Source organism: Bombina bombina, chromosome 1, assembly GCF_027579735.1.
Source record: "Bombina bombina isolate aBomBom1 chromosome 1, aBomBom1.pri, whole genome shotgun sequence".
NCBI lineage: Eukaryota > Metazoa > Chordata > Amphibia > Anura > Bombinatoridae > Bombina > Bombina bombina.
Genome location: NC_069499.1, coordinates 621,926,494 through 621,948,697, shown reverse-complemented (window position 1 = coordinate 621,948,697; position 22,204 = coordinate 621,926,494).

Here is a 22,204-nt window from a genome sequence, read left to right as displayed (position 1 = left end):
CTAAATAAATATTTCTCTATGTATGTGATGATTTCTGGACTGATATATCTATTTATAGCGAGCTTTGTATATGAATATATATATATATATAGGTCTAGATATCTCGAGATCTATATGCAAATATCTCTTTGAAAATCCCTCTGAGCTATTGTTTAATGTGCATAAGATTGTAATGTAAAATCTTTTCATTATCTCCATTGTTAAACATATCTCTATACATATAAATCCATGTATTATATGTCAATGTAAAATCCATTTGTCTGCTTTTTTTTTAACACAGAGATCTCATATATTTGAGCCCTTATAACTTTTGTGTGCAATATTTTTTTTAAAATAATTTTTATTAGACAGTGTTAATATGGGTGTAACTGTACTTTGTAATGTATTTTTGAAGTGTTTCATGAAACTTTTATATTGCACAAAACTGTTAAAGGGACATAATACTCATATGCTAAATCACTTGAAACTGATGCAGTATAACTGTAAAAAGCTGACAGGAAAATATCACCTAAGCATCTCTATGTAAAAAAGGAAGATATTTTACCTCACAATCTCTTCAGCTCAGCAGAGTAACTTCGGTGTAAAATGTTACACTCAGCTGCTGCCCAGCTGCAGGTAAAATAAAAATAAAATGAAGAAATAAACAGCAGCCAATCAGCATCAACAGTGCTGAGGTCATGAACTCTTTTACTGTGATCTCATGAGATTTCACTTAACTCTCATGAGATTTCATTGTAAACTTCCTTACACTGAATAGGGAAATAAGATGAGTGTGCACATAAGCTCACTCCCTTAGCTGTCCCGGGACAGACATAATGATTTGCTGCTTAGAAGTCCTTTACAATGGGATGTGGCTACTGAGAAACTTTTGAGGTAAAATATCTTTCTTTTTTACATAGAGATGTTCAGGTGATATTTTCTAATCAGCTTTTTGCAGATATACTGCATCACTTGCAAGTGTTTCAACATTTGGGTATTATGGTCCTTTAATTACAGCTCTTGGAGCATGGAAAGGATTGTTGTGTAAAAGGCGAATGTGCGTGATAGCGATTTTTCTGGGAGACATCTGCTGGCTAAATCCCTGGTCAAGGGAATTGTCTTAGAGGTTGCTAGGGTTAACAGTGATGGGGAAATGGGAGGACTGGTTCACAAGCTGTTAGGGTTAGCAGTGGTCCATGAGACAGGGTTTGTGGCATTTGGGATTAAATCATGGTGTGGGGTTTTGGTGCGCAGTGGTTGAGGTTAAACTGTACCATTAATTTTATTCAAGGCAGAGGAACATTTTATTTGCATTTTTTCCACTAGTAATTTAGCAATCCTACCAAAAAAATAACTTTTAAAAACATGTTTGCCTTTGTGCTAAAATGACTGGTTACGTTTTTGTTTAAAATACTTTTTGGTGATTATCTTGAGAAGTTGTGGCCTTATTTTTAATGCCATATTGACAGAATTGGGTTAATAGAGTACCTGACTTTCTTAATAAAGCCACATCTAAAAAAGGATTTAAAGAACAACAAAAAAAAAATCTAGATTACAAGAGGAGCACAAAAATGTTAGCGCTTTTGTGTGCTAACATCCCTCAAACTAAATCAATAGCCCATTTAATTTTGCTACACTTTTTTTTCATACCATGGTTTTGTCAAAAATAAATTAAAAACATTTTTTAGCATACAATAGTAATGCCTGATAGTGCACTATTCTTTGTTCATTGTTGTGCAAAGGATAACGCAACCTGCGCTCCATGTAGCCCTATATTTTTTTCCATTCTGAATTAATTATTTTATATAAAAAATCTTTCTCCCTTCTGTGGATGTAACGTGCTTAATAACTTCGCTAATATAGTTAAAAATGAATCTGCAAGTATGGACTTACATAGAATGCTGAAATGTATGCAGCTGTTTCTGTTGAACAAAAGAAGCAGTTTTAGATTAGAAGTCTGAATGACATTGATATTGATTAAGTTTCAGCTGTCTAAAAAAGCCAAAAGGTTGGCATTGGCAAACAGAACATCCATTACTGTTCTTCACACATGGTTATTCTACAAGTAAATAAATACCAAGAAAAATGAGAAGGAAAATGGAGAGTGCAGGATTTACAGGCAGCTCTGGATAGGAGACTATGGGCCAGATTACGAGTGGAAAGCAAATTAATGCTCTCTCTTAAGCATAAATTGCGCTAAAATATATATATATATATATATATATATATATATATATGAATTTTTGTTTGGTAAAATAGATATCTATATGCATGATTAGGAAAATGAGCAGCATGTAGAATAGGATCCCGGTGTAAATCCCACACTATCAACAGCAGCAAGGAAAGCCAGCAGAATAGTATCCCAGTGCTTGTCCTGGGAGACTTGTTTTCATGTGACCAAGGCCTCCTTGCTGGGGCCAAAACATTATGAAATTTCTTCAATAAAAGGTGATAATTATTATCTCTGGTGCTGGCTTTCCTTGCTGCCGTGGATAGTGTGGGATTTACACCGGGATCCTATTCTACATGCTGCTCATTCTCTGAATTTGACTAGTGGCCGTGCATAGAGTGGTTGTGGTTGCTGGTGAGTGTGGATCTTATTGCCTATTTATATATATGATTATATATAGGTAGAGCTATATACACATATATATATATAGGAATATCTATTTATAAATAAATTGGCCCCTATTTAAGAAAGGTCTTGCAGACCTGATCCGACAGTGCAGATCAAGTCCGCAAGACCTCGCTGAATGCGGAGAGCAATACGCTCTCCGTATTCTGGATTGCACCAGCAGCTCACAAGAGCTGCTGGTGCAACGCCGCCCCCTGCTGACTCGCGGCCACCAGCAGGAGGGTGTCAATCAACCTGATCGTACTCGATCGGGTTGATTTCTGGCGATTCCTGTCCGCCTGCTCAGAGCAGGCGGACAGGGTTATGGAGCAGCGTTCTTTAGAGTATGAAGACTCGTCAGAAACACGGGCCCTCCCTACGGAGCTTGTTAAATGGGCCCCATAGAGCATATTCTGCTATGTGCAGAACATTGGAATGGCTTACTGTCTGTAAATACATATATACACATATAAATACATAAATACATATATACACATATAAATACATAAATACATATATACACATATAAATACATAAATACACATATAAACATATAAATACATAAATACATATATACACATATAAATACATAAATACATATATACACATATAAATACATAAATACATATATACACATATAAATACATAAATACATATATACACATATAAATACATAAATACACATATACACATATAAATACATAAATACATATATACACATATAAATACATAAATACATATATACACATATAAATACATAAATACATATATACACATATAAATACATAAATACATATATACACATATAAATACATAAATACATATATACACATATAAATACATAAATACACATATACACATATAAATACATAAATACATATATACACATATAAATACATAAATACATATATACACATATAAATACATAAATACATATATACACATATAAATACATAAATACATATATACACATATAAATACATAAATACATATATACACATATAAATACATAAATACACACACATATATATATATATGTTGACATCTTTAAACGTATATATACATATATATATATATATATATATATATATATATATATATATATATATATATATATATATATATATATATATGTCTCTCTATGTTAAAGCCCTTTGTCTACCTCATATGTTTGAGCCTTTAGAACTTTTGTGTGCAATATTGTTTTTGTATAATATGTATTAGATTGTGTTATTCTCAGTGTAACTATACTTTGTAATGTATTTTTGATTTATTTGGTAGTTTCTCAAAACAGTAAACCAGAGCTCTGAAATTGCAGTAATCATTCTAACGTAAATTGCAATTGCGCTCAAGAGACTGAGTTTACTTTCAACTCGTAATATGAGTGGTAAGACCGATGAGCGCATACCCCTTATCAGGTGCTCCACTCCTAATCTAGCCCAATCTGTGTTAATGGTATAGGAAACCACAACATTTTCTTTCATGATTTAGATAGAACATACGATTTTAAACAACGTTCCATTTTACTTTTATTATCAAATTTGCTTCATTCTCTTGTTATCCTTTGCTGAAGGAACAGCACAGCACTACTTGCAGCTAGATGAACACATCTAGTTAGCCAATAACAAGAGACAAATGTGTGCAGGCACCAATCAGCAGCTAGCGGCCACTGGTGTAGGATATGTGCATATTATTTTTCAACAAATAATAGTGAAAGAATAAAGCACATTTGAAAATAGAAGTGAATTTAAAAGTGTCTTTAAATTACATGTTCTATCTGAATAATGCAAGTTAAATTTTGACTTTCCTATCCCTTTATTATTTTGCTCTTAAACTGGACTTTCCTCAGAAGGAAATTATGGGAGAAATTAAATGTAGGCCTGTGAGTAAAGTGAGTTTAAAATAGATGTATCAAGTGCCAAAGGCTTTGTTAATACATTTTCAACTATATTGGCATAAAAACAAATTTTTATGTTTCAGAATTTCTCCTGTAATTATGCCGGAGTGTCAAACTAAAATTACAATTATAATGTTAAATACATTTCCTTTTAGTTGCCAAAGCTGTTTCAAGGATACATATTTCAATGACATAAATAATAACAGCCTATTTAATTAAAGGGGCATAATACTCATACGCTAAATCACTTGAAAATGATGCAGCATAACTGTAAAAAGCTGAAAATATCACCTGAAACCTAAAAAGGGAAGATATTTTTCCACAAATTGGCATCTATTTATAAAAGCGTCGACTTTCTTGCATTCAACAGCACCAATACGCTTAACTAAGATCGCCTAACATTGCTGCCGCGGCCCTGAATACGTTCTCCATAATTATCAAAAAGCTGTCAAGAAGCCGCGCACCAAGTACGGTGCGATGAGCAGCAGACTGTTGTTAACTAACAGTCATCGATCTCGCTGCTCTTCAGCTTTTTTACAGCTTTCTTGGTATACTGTCACTAAACACCCACACTATACTATACTGTTTACCCTCTATACCGCCACTCCCGGAGCCCACCATAACTCTAATAAAGTGTTTAACCCCTAAACTGCCGCTCCTGGACCCCGCCGCAACTCTAATAAATGTATTAACCCCTAAACTGCCGCTTCCCGACCCCGCCACAACTAAATACAATTATTAACCCCTAAACTGCCGCTCCCGGACCCCGCCGCAACTAAATACAATTATTAACCCCTAAACCGCCGCTCCCGTAGCCCACCGGCACCTACATTATACTAATTAACCCCTAATCTTCCGCCCCCTACACCGCTGCCACTTACATTATATTTATTAACCCCTAATCTGCCCCCCTACACCGCCGCCACCTACCTACATTTATTAACCCCTAATCTGCCGCCCCCAACATCGCCGACACTATATTAAATTTATTAACCACTAAACCTAAGTCCCACCCTAACACCCCCTAACTTAGAAATAATTTAAATATATCTAAATAAATATTCCTATCATTAAATAAATTATTCCTATTTAAAACTAAATACTTACCTATAGAATAAACCCTAAGCTAGCTACAATATAACTAATAGTTACATTGTAGCTAGCTTAGGGTTTATTTTTATTTTACAGGCAACTTTGTATTTATTTTAACTAGGTACAATAGTTATTAAATAGTTATTAACTATTTAATAACTTCCTAGCTAAAATAAAGACAAATATACCTGTAAAATAAAACCTAACCTACGTTACAATTACACCTAACACTACACTATAATTAAATTAATTCCCTAAACTAAATACAATTAAAAAAAATGATCTAAAGTACAAAAAAACCCCACTAAATTACAGAAAATAATAAAATAATTACAAGATTTTTATATTAATTACACCTAATCTAATCCCCCTAACAAAATAAAAAAGCCCCCCCCCCAATAATAAAAATCCCTAACCTACACAAAAAGGGCCTTTTGCAGGGCATTGCCCCAAAGTAATCAGCTCTTTTACCTGTAAAAAAAAAATTACAACCCCCCCAACATTATTACCCACCACCCAATCAGCCAATCAACCAATAGAATGTAAGCTCAATCCTATTGGCTGATTGGATCAGCCAATAGGATTGAACTTTAATCCTATTGGCTGATTAGATCAGCCAATAAGATTTTTCCTACCTTAATTCCTATTGGCTGATTAGATCAGCCAATAAGATTTTTCCTACCTTAATTCCGATTGACTGATAGAATTCTATCAGCCAATTGGAATTCAAAGGACGCCATCTTGGATGACGTCATTTAAAGGAACATTCATTCAGCAAGAAGACGTCGAAAGAAGAGGATGCTCCATGTCAGATGTCTTGAAGATGGAGCCGCTCCGCGCCGGATGGATGAAGATAGAAGGTGCCGCCTGGATGAAGACTTCTGCCCGTCTGGAGGACCACTTCTGCCCATCTGGAGGACCACTTCTGCTGGCTTTATGGGGGACTTCAGCCATGTTGGGTGAAGACTTCTCAAGGTAGGGTGATCTTCAAGGGGTTAGTGGTTTTTTAAAGGGGGGATTAGATGGGTTTTAGAGTAGGGTTGGTTGTGTGGGTGGTGGGTTTTAATGTTGGGGGGGTTGTAATTTTTTTTACAGGTAAAAGAGCTGATTACTTTGGGGCAATGCCCCCCAAAAGGCCCTTTTAAGGGCTATTTGTAATTTAGTGTAGGGAAGGGTTTTTTATTTTGGGGGGCTTTTTTTTAGGGGGATTAGATTAGGTATAATTAGTTTAAAAATCGAGTAATTATTTTATTTTTTTCTGTAATTTAGTGTTTTTTTTGTACTTTAGATAAAAAAAATAATTGTATTTAATTGTATTTAGTTTAGGAAATTAATTTAATTATAGTATAGTGTTAGGTGTAATTGTAACGTAGGTTAGGTTTTATTTTACAGGTATATTTGTCTTTATTTTAACTAGGAAGTTATTAAATAGTTAATAACTATTTAATAACTATTGTACCTAGTTAAAATAAATACAAAGTTGTCTGTAAAATAAAAATAAACCCTAAGCTAGCTACAATGTAACTATTAGTTCAGCTCCTAACAAAGCCCCATTGATTCCTATGGGGAAATACTTGTATGTCTACACCTAACACACTAACATGAGCCCGAATCTAAACACCCCTAATCTTACACTTATTAACCCCTAATCTGCCGCCCCTGACATCATCTCCACCTGCATAATATTTTTAACCCCTAATCTGCCGCTCCGGACACCGCCGCCACCAACATTAACTAACATTATACTAATGAACTCCTATTCTGCTGCCCCCAACATCGCCGAAACCTACATTATATTTATTAACCTTTAATCTGCCCCCCAATGTTGCCGCAGCTATATTAAATGTATTAAACCCTAATCTGCCGCCGCCAACTTCGCCGCCACTATAATAAAGTTATTAACCCCTAAACCTAAATCTAACCCTAACGCCCCCCTAATTTAAATATAATTTAAATAAATCTAAATAAAATAACTACAATTAAATAAATTATTCTTATTTAAAACTAAATACTTACCTATAAAATAAACCCCAAGGGGTCGATCCAATAAAAACCGTCGGCAGCAAAAGCTGGCGACGCCAATATTTGCGCGGGTTTGGTATCCTATATACGGCGTAACCTAGAAGTTACGCGCGTATATTTCTGCCGTCACCCGTAGTTTTTTGGGCCATAGGCAGGTATACCAAACCCGCGCAGTTTGGTATCCAATATACAGCGTAAGGACTTACGTGGCGAAAATGGAGAAATCTTACTCCATTTTCACCTCGCCACAAAAAGCTGCCGTAAGAAGCCTTACGCTGACTATTGGAGCCCCGTAACTCTCTAAACTAGCTGCTAAATAAACCTAACACCTAACGCATGCGCAATGTCTATCTAACTGTCAACCGCGATCTGCTAAATAAAACCTAACACCTAACGCATGCGCAATGTCTATCTACCTGTCAACCGCGATCCACCGCCGCAATCCCTAATAAAGTATTTAACCCCTAAACCGCCGCCATCTAAATAAACAAACCCCCTACTGTGAGCCTCTAAAACCGCCGCCATCTACCTGATCTATCCCCTAATCTGACCCCTTACACCGCCGCCAGCTATATTAATATTATTAACCCCTAATCTAATATCCATAAAGTAATAAACTCTATTACCAGCCCTTAAAAGGGCCTCTTGCAGGGCTTTGCCCCAAAGTTAACAGCTCTTTTGCCCTATAACCTGCCCTCCCTACACCGCCGCACCTATATTAATGGTATTAACCCCTAATGTAAGCCCCTTACACCGCTGCCATCTATATTAAAATTATTAACCCCTAATTTAATCTACCTACCCCGCCGCCTGCTATATTATCTATATTAACCCTAAGTATATTATAGTTAATATAGTTATTACATTATATATATATTAACTATATGAACCCTAATTATATTAGGGTTAATATAGTTAACATAGTTACTATAGTATTTATATTAACTATATTAACTCTATCTAACCCTAACACCCCTAACTAAATTCTTATTAAATAAATCTAATTTATATTATAAACTAAAATATTCCTATTTAAATGCAAATACTTACCTATAAAATAAACCCTAAGATAGCTACAATATAATTAATAATTACATTGTAGCTATGTTAGGGTTTATATTTATTTTACAGGTAAATTGTTAATTATTTTAACTAGGTATAATAGCTATTAAATAGTTATGAACTATTTAATAGCTACCTAGTTAAAATAATTACCCAATTACATGTAAAATAAATCCTAACCTAAGTTACAAATACACCTACACTATCAATAAATTAAATAAACTACAAATATCTATCTAAAAATACAATTAACTAAACTAAATTACAAAAAAAACAAACACTAAATTACAAAAAATAAAAAAAGATTACAAGATTTTTAAGCTGATTACACCTATTCTAAGCCCCCTAATAAAATAATAAACCCCCAAAATAAAAAAAATTCCCTACCCTATTCTAAATTAAAAATAGTTCAAAGCTCTTTTACCTTACCAGCCCTAGAAAGGGCCTTTTGTGGGGGCATGCCCCAAAGAAAACTGCTCTTTTGCCTGAAAAAAAAAAACACAATACCATCCCCCAACATTACAACCCACCACCCACATACCCCTAATGTAACCCAAACCCCCCTTAAATAAACCTAACACTACCCCCCTGAAGATCTCCCTATCTTGTATCTCACCCCGTCGGGCAGAACTCTTCATCCGATCCGGGCGATGTCCAATCAAGTGGCAAAGAAGAATTCTTCATCCCGGCGATGTCTTTCTCCAAGCGGCAGCAAAGTCTTCTTCCATTGGGCAGCATCTTCCATCAAGCGGCATCTTCAATCTTCATTCTTTGCTCCTCCAACGCGGAGCATCCATCCCGGCCGACGACTGAACGACGAATGAGGTACCTTTAAATGACGTCATCCAAGATGGCGTCCTTCGAATTCCGATTGGCTGATAGGATTCTATCAGCCAATCGGAATTAAGGTAGAAAAATCTGATTGGCTGATTGAATCAGCCAATCAGATTCAAGTTCAATCCGATTGGCTGAACCAATCAGCCATTCAGATTGAACTTGAATCCTATCAGCCAATCGGAATTCGACGTACGCCATCTTGGATGACGTCATTTAAAGGTACCTCATTCGTCGTTCAATCGTCGGCCGGGATGGATGCTCCGTGTTGGAGGAGCGAAGAATGAAGATTGAAGATGCCGCTTGATGGAAGATGCTGCCCGATGGAAGAAGACTTTGCTGCCGCTTGGAGAAAGACATCGCCGGGATGAAGAATTCTTCTTTGCCGCTTGATTGGACATCGCCCGGATCGGATGAAGAGTTCTGCCTGGCGGGGTGAATACAAGGTAGGGAGATCTTCAGGGGGGTAGTGTTAGGTTTATTTAAGGGGGGTTTGGGTTAGATTAGGGGTATGTGGGTGGTGGGTTGTAATGTTGGGGGGTGGTATTGTGTTTTTTTTTCAGGCAAAAGAGCAGTTTTCTTTGGGGCATGCCCCCACAAAAGGCCCTTTTAAGGGCTGGTAAGGTAAAAGAGCTTTGAACTATTTTTAATTTAGAATAGGGTAGGGAATTTTTTTTATTTTGGGGGTTTATTATTTTATTAGGGGGCTTAGAATAGGTGTAATTAGCTTAAAAATCTTGTAATCTTTTTTTTATTTTTTGTAATTTAGTGTTTTTTTTTTGTAATTTAGTTTAGTTAATTGTATTTTTAGATAGATATTTGTAGTTTATTTAATTTATTGATAGTGTAGGTGTATTTGTAACTTAGGTTAGGATTTATTTTACAGGTAATTGGGTAATTATTTTAACTAGGTAGCTATTAAATAGTTAATAACTATTTAATAGCTATTATACCTAGTTAAAATAATTAACAATTTACCTGTAAAATAAATATAAACCCTAACATAGCTATAATGTAATTATTAATTATATTGTAGCTATCTTAGGGTTTATTTTATAGGTAAGTATTTAGATTTAAATAGGAATATTTTAATTAATAATATTAATATTAGATTTATTTTAATAAGAGTTTAGTTAGGATGTTAGAGTTAGATAGGGTTATTATACTTAATATATATATAATATAATAATGATATTAACTATATGAACCCTAATATAATTAGGGTTAATATAGTTAATATATATAATATAATAACTATATTAACTATATTAACCCTAATATAATTAGGGTTAATATAGTTAATATAGCTGGCGGCGGTGTAGGGGGATTAGATTAGGGGTTAATACATTTATTATAGGTGGCCGCGGTGTAGGGGGATGTAGATTGTAGGCAAAAGAGCAGTTTACTTTGTGACAAAGCCCCTCCAAAAGCCCTTTTAAGGGCTGGCAAAAGAGCTGTTACTTTGGGGCATGCCCCGCAAAAAGCCCTTTTAAGGGCTGGCAAAAGAGCTGTTACTTTGGGGCATGCCCCGCAAAAAGCCCTTTTAAGGGCTGGCAAAAGAGCTGTTACTTTGGGGCAATGCCACGCAAAAAGCCCTTTTCAGGGCTATTTGTAGGGTTAGATTTAGGTTTAGTGGTAGGGATAGTTTAGTATTTTAGGGGTTGAATAATTTAATATAGATAGCGGCGGGGTAGGGGCTCACTTTAGGGGGTAGGTAAGGTAGATGGCGGCGGTGTTAGGGGCTCACTTTAGGGGGTTATAGATTTAATATAGCTGGCGCCGGTTTAGGGGTAAATAACTTTATTAGGTAGCGGCGGTTTAGGGGTTAATACATATTTTATTGTTAGGATAGTGAGGGGGGATAGCGGATAGAGGGTTAGACGTGTCGGGCTATGTTAGGGAGGCGTGTTAGACAGTGCGGGTGATTTAGACTTTAGTCAGGTTTTGTAGGTGCCGGCAGTTTCTAACGTGCCGTAAATCACTGGCGACGCCAGGAATTTGTACTTGCGCAGATTTCTGGACATCGCTGGTTTATCCGACTTACGGTACGTTAGCATCTGACGGCGCCGTATATGGGATAGCTCGAGTTGCGAACTGAAACTGCGGGCGACGTGGGTTCCCTCGCTTGCACCGCAAACTACATCGGATCGCGCCCCAAGATAGCTACAATATAACTTATAGTTACATTGTAGCTAGCTTAAGATTTATATTTATTTTACAGGCAACTTTGTATTTGTTTTAACTAGGTACAATAGTTATTAAATAGTTATTAACTATTTAATAGCTACCTAGTTAAATAAGTACAAATTTACCTGTAAAATAAATTCTAACCTAAATTACAATTACACCTAACACTACACTATCATTAAATTAATTACATAGACTAACTACAATTAACTACAATTAAATTAAATAAACTAAAGTTCGAAAAACAACAAACACTAAATTACAGAAAATAAAAAAATAATTACAATTTTTTAAACTAATTACACCTAAAATAATCCCCGTAACAAAATAAAAAAGCCCCCCCAAAATAATAAAATTCCCTACCCTATACTAAATTACAAATAGCCCTTAAAAGGGCCTTTTGCTGGGCATTGCCCCAAAGTAATCAGCTCTTTTACCTGTAAAAAAAAATGCAAAACCCACCACCCACATACCAGACCCTACTCTAAAACCCACCCAATCCCCCCTTAAAAAAACCTAACGCTACCCCCTTGAAGATCACCCTACCTTGAGACATCTTCACCCAGCCGGGCACAAGTGGACCTCCAGAGGGGCAGAGGTCTTCATCTGATGCGGGCAGAAGAGGTCCCCCAAGCGGCAGAAGTCTTCATCCAGACGGCATCTTCTATCTTCATCCATCCGGAGCGGTGCGGGTCCATCTTCAATCCAGCCAATGCTGAGCATCCTCTTCAAATGAAGTCCAAGCGAAGAATGAAAGTTCCTTTAAATGACGTCATCCAAGATGGCGTCCCTTGAATTCCGATTGGCTGATAGGATTCTATCAGCCAGTCGGAATTAAGGTAGGAAAAATCCTATTGGCTGATCCAATCAGCCAATAGGATTGAAGTTCAATCATATTGGCTGATCCAATCAGCCAATAGAATTGAGCTTGCATTCTATTGGCTGTTCCAATGAGCCAATAGAATGCGACCTAAATCCTATTGGCTGATTGGATCAGCCAATAGGATTTTTCCTACCTTAATTCTGATTGGCTGATAGAATCCTATCAGCCAATCGGAATTCAAGGGATGCCATCTTGGATGACGTCACTTAAAGGAACCTTCATTCTTTGCTTGGACTTCATTTGAAGAGGATGCTCCGCGTTGGCTGGATTGAAGATGGACCCGCTCCGCTCCGGATGGATGAAGATAGAAGATGCCGCCTGGATGAAGACTTCTGCCACTTGTAGGACCTCTTCTGCCCGGATCGGATGAAAACTTCTGCCCCTCTGGAGGTCCACTTGTGCCCGGCTGGGTGAAGACGTCTCAAGGTAGGGTGATCTTCAAGGGGGTAGTGTTAGGTTTTTTTAAGGGGGGATTGGGTGGTTTTTAGAGTAAGGTTGGGTGTGTGGGTGGTGGACTTTAATGTTGGGGGTAATGTATTTTTTTTTACAGGTAAAAGTGCTGATTACTTTGGGGCAATGCCCTGCAAAAGGCCCTTTTAATGGCTATTTGTAATTTAGTATAGGGTAGGGACTTTTATTGTTTTGGGGGGATTTTTTATTTTGTTAGGGGGATTAAATTAGGTGTAATTAGTTTAAAAAAAAATTAATTATTTTTTTATTTTCTGTAATTTAGTGGGGGGTTTTTGTACTTTAGTTTATTTAATTTAATTCTATTTAATTGTAGGTAATTTTGTAAATTAATTTAATGATAGTGTAGTGTTAGGTGTAATTGTAATTCAGGTTAGGATTTATTTTACAGGTAGATTTTAACTAGGTAGTTATTAAATAATTAATAACTATTTTATAATTATTGTACCTAGTTAAAATAAATACAAAGTTGCCTGTAAAATAAATATAAACCCTAAGATAGGGGGCGGAGCTTGGTCGCACTGAGTAATGGCCGCAAACTAGTTTGCTCTGAGGCCTCAAACCCACGGGACAGGCAGCCGTGATAGCAACGACGGGGCTAAGCAGATTCAAACAGGAGCCGAAAGCATCACAAGCCACAGGGACCAGGCTGGCAGGAGGAAAAATTTCACTGGCAACGGAAAAGACCGCAATCGCTCCATGTGCAGTACAAGGCCTGAGCAACAGCCTAAATTAGGAACTGGTGACAGAGGCACATACAGACACGCCGCGCCACGCGGTGCAACTCCATAAAGGCCACAGGCACAAATAAGCAGGAGGCAGTAATCGAGGGGCACTGGTAAGAAATAACCCAGCAAGCACTAAGAGAGGAAAAGAAACAAAAAAGACTCATAAAGGGGTATACATACATATAACCATCCCACATATAACAAAAACGGAATAAGGAAAAAGGGGAAGGAAAAAATAATAGCAAAAGTCTATCACGAGAACCCGGAGGGGGGCAAGCAAGGCTAACACGCAGATCCCCCTAAATTACAAACAAAAAGACACACCAAGCAAAAAACAGGGGTGACCAAAGCCTGAAAGACACTCAAGTATAATTGGGAGACCTAAGTGCATTGCACAAATGCAGAAAAGCAACACAGAAAGAAGATCACTTTTATTTATGCATTCATAGCTGCCACAAAAAAGCAAATACATGCACTAGCATAAAAGACATCCCAGAAGAATTATACAATACTGCTACCCCATTTACTTTACACACCATAGCAGCACACAAACCAAATAACAGGACTCTGGAGCTTAGAACCCGACTCACCATACGCAGGAGGGTATGTCAACAAAGAGAAATCCAAAAACTGAAACATTAACTAAAGCCAAAAAAATAAACCAATATCTCACACCCCTGGAGAGCACACCACAAAAAGCTCACTCTGAGGAATCCCATCAACAGACACCTCCAGACATGGATACACAAGCATGCAGCAACCCCTACCCTGCCACAGAACTCACAAAAGCTGACTTGCAAAATTTGGCGAATAAAGATGACATTAAAAATGCCATGGCAGATATGAGAGAGATGTTCTCCGAAATGAAAAAAGACATAAAAAAAATAGACAGAAGAGTAAACACTCTAGAAGAGAGCCATGAACTGTCAACGCAAGACATACAGCACCTATCACAATTAACATACAATCAAGAAGAGGTGATCAACAACCTAATGGAAAAAGTAGAGGATCTCGACAATAGAGGCCGTAGGAATAACCTCAGGGTTAGAGGTGTACCAGAATCAGTACAACCTGCAGCAATCCAGGGACACTTACAAGCCCTCTTCAGGACCATACTAGGAACCAGCAATTCACCAGACATCATCATGGAAAGGGCGCACAGGGCGCTGAGAGATAAGCCACCTGCAAAAGCTCCCCCAAGGGACATAATAGTAAAATTCTTAAATTATCTGGACAAGGAAGAAATATTAAAGCATGCCAGAATGAAACTACAGATAACACATGCAGGATTTCCCATCCAAATTTTCACAGACCTTAGCCCTATCACGTTGCAAAAGAGAAGGGAGCTACAATATATAACTACAGTCCTCAGGTCGCAGAAGATAACTTACAGATGGGGGTTCCCTGTGAGTATAACAGCAACACAAGGAGACAAAACTGCCACATTTCGGGGTCCAGGTGACCTAAGCTCTTTTTGTGAAACCCTGCAGATACAGATCACTCAACCCACAGAACCCCTCACCCAGACAAGAACCAGGCCTACTACAAGTAAGGGGGCAGAAGATCAAATTTCAAATCCTATGAGGCTGAGAGACCAAGATTTGCTAGACAACAATAAATAAAAACTACGAAGCAGACCACCCCACACAGCAGCGATAGATGAAGGAGCAGACAAGATCAAGTACACTACCTCCAGGGCAGATGAGCATATTTTTTCTTTTGTGTTTTCATTAAGAACAGGCCATCATACATCCTATGTCCAAAAAGCATGACAACTTTATATTTATAGCTGCTAAAGAGAGATCAAGCAGAAACACACATAACGGGCATTGGGACAGTAACTTTTTCCCCCGCGAGGGGCTTTCAAAGACTTATCACACCGAAGATTGACATATCCCCAACGTCCTCTGTGCAAGGACTAGATGCAGCTGCACCCTAACAGTGTACATTGGCTCCTATAATGCGAGCATAGTAAAGTTAATAAGTTAAGAAAAGCCTTTGTTTAACCAGTGCTTAAAACCACTAATGTTATTAATGTTTGACAGTTCAAAGGTTGCCGTCCCGGGGGCGAAAGGACCCTTCCCTCCAGTACAGTTCTAGATTAGTCTAAACATTTGTACAGATAATCTATAGTTAAGCTTTGTACAAGAATATTGTTTGCTAATTCTTTTACCCTTTCCTCTCTCCTTTTTTTTTCGCTTCCTCTCTCCTACCCTCACATCTTTCACTTACTGCTTGCAACTGCATAGGATATAACATTATTGTGCTATTGTGATTGTTGACCTATATTGTTTTCTCTCCTTACCCCATCCCCTCTGACCCCCTCTTCACACAAAGCGACTAGAAGAGTCGCAACCCACGATTGCGAAAACAGCGGACTCCGGTGACCTAAACGGCTCATAGTGGTAACGTACATTGCACTCACGCATTCATTCCACAGATCTTATGCTAAACATGAACAAACAGGCAGGCACCCACACAATGAACATTATTACTATCAATGTAAAAGGCTTCAATATTCCCCAAAAGAGGTCAATGATCCTAAATGATCTTTACAAACAAAAGGGGGCAATCATTCTCCTACAGGAAACACATTACAAAAAAGGAAAGGAGCCAAAATGGAACCATCACAAATATACTTCAGCATACTTCTCATCCAGTCAGTCAGGAAAAGGCGGAACAGGCATACTGATTAGGCACGACATACCATTACAGATACTGAACATCGAAAAAGATACAGACGGGAGATACCTGATATTAACCAGGTTTCTACACAATAGACCAATCACACTAGCAAACGCATACTTCCCTAATACACAACAATTAGCATTTATGCGTAAGCTATCAACGACTTTGCTAGACAACACCAAAGGTATAGTGATTATGGGAGGAGACTTTAATGTACCGCTCAACCCTGAGGTAGATACATCAGAAGGGGTCTCTAGCATAGCAAACAAAGTCATAAGGGGTATAAATCGTCAATTACAATCCCTAAACTTGCATGATACTTGGCGCACCATCCACCCAACTGTCAGGGACTACACGTTTTTCTCCCACCCACACAAAGTATACTCCCGTATCGATTATATCCTAACAGATTCAATAGGTTTAGCTCTAGTAGACAGAATATCTATCCTACCTATCACATGGTCGGACCACGCACCTGTCAAGTGTCAAATATCCTGGCCAGAGAGCCCAATCACTCCATACATGTGGAAATTAGATGACAGCTTATTAGAACACCCACTAATAAAACCAAAGCTGGAGAAAGCCTTAGCTGAATACTTCCAATTAAACACTTTACCAGATATCGCCTGGACACACATATGGGAGGCCCACAAATGTGTCCTAAGAGGTGAGCTGCTGAAACACAAAGCAAATATGATAAAACAAAATAGATGCAAATATGAATCCCTACTTAAAACGCTGCAACAATTAGAAAGAGATCACAAAAAAGACCCAAAATGCGCAAACACCCTAGGACGCCTCACACAAACAAGAAAGGAACTAAACGAATTTCTCCAGCAGGAATAGCAAAAACGGGCTCTGCTTTTACAGCAGAAATACTATGATCAAGGCAACAAAGCAGGCAGACTGCTAGCCAGAGCACTAAAACGCAAACAGCTCAAAACACACATACATCACCTCAAAAACAGATCAGGTTTAATTAAAAGCGATAGCCTATCCATAGCAGAAGAATTCTGCACATATTATTCGGCATTATACAACATATCAGCAGACAACAGCGACAAAGACAGAACAGAAAGCAAACAAAAGGCCATAGAGCAATACCTAGAAAAAGTCACACTGCCCAAACTAAACGAAGAACAAACACGACACTTAGACTCACCAATCACCACGATTGAGATATTGACCGCGATAAAATCACTACCCTCAGGGAAAAGCCCAGGCCCCGATGGCTTTAGTAATAAATATTACAAAAAATTCGCCCAAATTCTAGCTCCCAAAATGGGAAAAATGTTCGTCTCACTGGAGGCAACTGGCGGTTTCCCTAGAGAGATGCTGGAAGCATATATCACTGTTCTCCCCAAACCAGGCAGATCCCCAGATAGGCCTGAACACTTTAGACCGATATCCCTCCTGAACGTGGACATCAAGATATTTGCCAGAGTTATGGCAGATAGACTGAATGTCGTACTCCCATCTTTAATAACACCAGATCAGGTAGGATTCATTCCGGGGAGGGAGGCTAGGGACAACACTCTGAAAGTTATGCAGTTAATGACACTGGCTCGAAATACCCAACAAGAGATGGCCTTGGTTTCCACCGATGCCGAAAAGGCCTTCAACAGGGTGGACTGGGATTTTCTCAGGGCCACCCTGCGAGGCATGAACATAGGAGATAGCTTCATTAGAAAAGTTTTCTCCCTATACGCAGACCCCACAGCCAAAGTAAAAACTAACACAGTCTTATCAGATTCTTTTCACATTAAGAACGGCACAAGGCAGGGCTGTCCCCTGTCGCCCATTTCGTTTGTGCTGTCCATAGAAGTCCTAGCATGTAAAATTAGAGCAGACCCCAAAATAAAAGGCATCCAGACCCAATCAAGTGAATATAAGCTTGCGATGTATGCGGAGGACATATTGCTCACACTCACTGACCTCAAAACATCTATCCCAACACTTCTAGACACAATAAAAGAATACAGAGGTGTATCAAATTTTCATCTCAACCTCTCTAAATCAGAGTTACTTAACATAACAGCCACAACACAGACTTTAAACAAAATCAAAAGCGACAGCCCCCTTCGGATCCAACAAACACAGATTAAATATTTAGGTATATACCTGACCAAAGACCCCGCAAATCTATTTACAGCAAATTACAAAGCATTGCATAAAAATATAATAAGTGATTTGTCGGGATGGAAAAATAAGACATTGTCATGGATAGGGCGCATACATGTGATAAAAATGAATGTCCTCCCCCGCGTGTTATACACCCTACAGACACTCCCCATAGCACTGCCCAAAGAATATCTAAGTCAGCTACAAAGCCAGATTGACAAATTTATATGGAATGGGATACGCCCTAGAGTGTCGAGAAAAACTCTATACCTGCCCAGGGAAAGAGGTGGCCTGGGACTCCCCGACATACAGACATACAGACTGGCAGCTCTGCTACAGAGAATCATAGACTGGAGCCACAATTCCGACAATAAGCAGTGGGTACGGGTAGACAGAGAGGTACTGAAACTGGGAAATATGGGATGCATGGCCTGGCTGGGCCTAACAGAAAGACCAGATATCATACAGGACTTCCCACTACTGAAAGAACTTTTCACCCAATGGGATAAGCTAGTTAACACAAGCACTCATGTAACATCAAGGCCCTCAGCCCTAACTCCGATTGAATATAACTCAGACTTACCCTTCATACCAAATACTAAAATAGAGAAGCCAGACAAAATACAGCTGAAAGACTGCATACTAAAGAGCATAGCACCAGTAGGAAAGTTAATATCACATCAAGACTGGATAAACAAATTCGGTAACAATCCAATGAACTGGTACTCTCAAGCCCAGACCACTCACTTCTTAACCACACACAAGCAACAAAAAGACATGTTGTGCCAGCTAACATTATTTGAAACATTATGCACAATGACAAACTACCCAAGACATACTCTATCATCCCTATACAAGATCCTCGCATCTGACTCATCAGACACTCTCCCCACATACTGTCACAAATGGACCAAAGAACTAGGCTTAGATATCACCCACAAAGAATGGTTAGGGATATTCAATAATCACAAAAAAGCATCAGTGTCAGCGAAAATACAAGAAATGAACTACAAACTCTTATCAAGGTGGTACCTCACTCCGCAGCGACTTAAAAAAATCTATAAACATAGCAATGGCTTATGCTGGAGGGGATGCGGTGCACAAGCAGATATGTTACATATCTGGTGGGGCTGCGACATAGTTAGACCGTACTGGGAAGCAGTAGTTGCACAAATCAATAAAATACTAGAGACTGAAATACAAATGACACCGGGGCTATTACTGTTCCACAAACTCCCAAACACTAGGGACGACACAAAACAATCACTTCTATTCATAATGCTAAACAGAGCCAAAATCCTGATACCCAAAAAGTGGAAATCACCTGAAGTTCCCAATATTGAGGCCTGGAAGACACAAGTCGAGAAAAAGATATCACTTCCTCAAGTCAAACAGTCTAGACAAACATGAGTACATGATGATGAGGTGGAACGCAGGCAAAAATAAATAAATAAATAATAATAAAAAATAAAAATAAATAAACCCTAAGATAGATACAAATGTAACTATTAGTTATATTGTAGCTATTTTAGGGTTTATTTTACAGGTAAGTATTTAGTTTTAAATAGGATTAATTTATTTAATTGTAGTAATTTGCTTTATTTAAATTATATTTAAGTTAGGGGGGGTTAGACTTAGGGTTAGACTTAGGTTTAGGGGTTAATAAATTTAATATAGTAGCAGCTACATTGGGGGCGGCAGATTAGAGGTTAATAAATGTAGAAAGGTGTCGGCGATGTTAGGGATGGCAGATTAGGGGTTGATAAAATTTATATAGTGTTTGCAAGGTGGGAGTGCGGTGGTTTAGGGGTTAATATATTTATTACAGTGGCGGCGATGTCCGGTCATCAGATTAGGGGTTAAAAACTATATTAAAGTGTTTGCGATGTGGGGGGGGGCTCGGTTTAGGGGTTAATAGGTAGTTTATGGGTGTTAATGTACTTTGTAGCACTTTAGTTAAGAGTTTTATGTTACGGCGTTAGCCCATAAAACTCTTAACTACTGACTTTTAAATGCGGTAGGAGTCTTGACAGGAGAGGGTCTACCACTCAATTCTTCCAAGACTCGTAATACCGGTGTTAGGCAAATCCCATTAAAAAGATAGGATACGCAATTTACGTAAGGGGATTTGCGGTAAGCTCGAGTCACGGAAGAAAAGTGAGCGGTACACCTGTACCTGCCAGACTCGTAATACCAGCGGGCGTTAAAAAGCAGCGTTGGGACCTCTCAATGCTGCTTTTTAAGGGCTAACGCAAGACTCGTAATCTAGCCGTTAGGGTTTATTTCATAGGTAAGTATTTAGTTTTAAATAGGAATAATTTATTTAATGATAGGAATATTTATTTAGATATATTTAAATTATTTTTAAGTTAGGGGGTGTTAGGGTTAGGGTTAGACTTAGTGGTTAATAAATTTAATATAGTGTCAGCGACGTTGGGTGCGGCAGATTCAGGGTTAATAAATGTAGGTAGGTGGTGGCGGTGTAGGGGGGCAGATAAGGGGTTAATAAATATAATGTAGGTGGCGGCGGTGTAGGGGGCAGAAGATTAAGGGTTAATAAGTATAATGTAGGTGGCGGTGGGCTCCGGGAGCGGTGGTTTAGGGGTTAATAAGTTTATTTAGTTGAGTCGGGGTCCGGGAGCGTTGGGATAGGGGTTAATAACTTTTATTTAGGTGGCAGCTGTGTCAGGACGGCAGATTAGGGGTTAATAAGTATAAAGTAGGTGGCGGGGGTGTATGGGGGGCAGATTAGGGGTGTTTAGACTTGGAGTACATGTTAGGGTGTTAGGTGTAAACATTCCCTTAGGAATCAATGGGATATCGGGCAGCAGCAAACATAAGCTTTCGCTGCTTTTCGACTCCCATTGATTACTATGGTATCCGTCACCTCCAGGGCGGCGGATTGAAAACCAAGTACGCTGGGCCGGAATAGTGCCGAGCATGCCTGGTAGATATTTGATAACTTCCAAAAGAAGTCAGATTGTGCCGAACTTGCGTTCGGAACATCTGCAGTGACGCAAGCATTGATCTGTGTCAAGCTGAATCCGGCGGATCGTATGTTACGTCACCAAATTCTACTTTTGCTGGTTTGTAGGGTTTGATAACTAAGGCGAATCAGGCTTGATAAATAGATGCCATTGCCTTGAGCTCATCATAGTAAGTGCTCTGTGAACAGTAAGAGCTGCTGTAGGGCTGCAGGTTGAAAAAAACAATCAGCATCAGCAGTGCTGAGCTTATGCATTGCTTTGCTTTGATATCATTAGATTTTACTTAAATCTCAGTTGATTTCACAGTAAACTTCCTCAAACTGAATAGGAAAATAACATGACTGTGCCTGCACATGCTAGATGCAGACTTCCTTGGAAGTCTTGGTACTAAAGTTTTTTTACAGTAGGATGTGAATACTTAGGAAGTTGTGAGTAAAATATCTTTTTTTTTTTTTCACATAGAGATGTCCAGGTGATTTTCTAGTCAACTTTTTACTGCTATGCTGCATCACTTTCATGTGCTTCAACATTTGGGTATCATGGTCCTTTAATCTATGTAGGTATCTCTTCTAATGTGACTTGCAGTGTTTCAATATGCTATTTCCGCCCCTCACCCCTCCAATATTAAGCTCCAATGTAAAT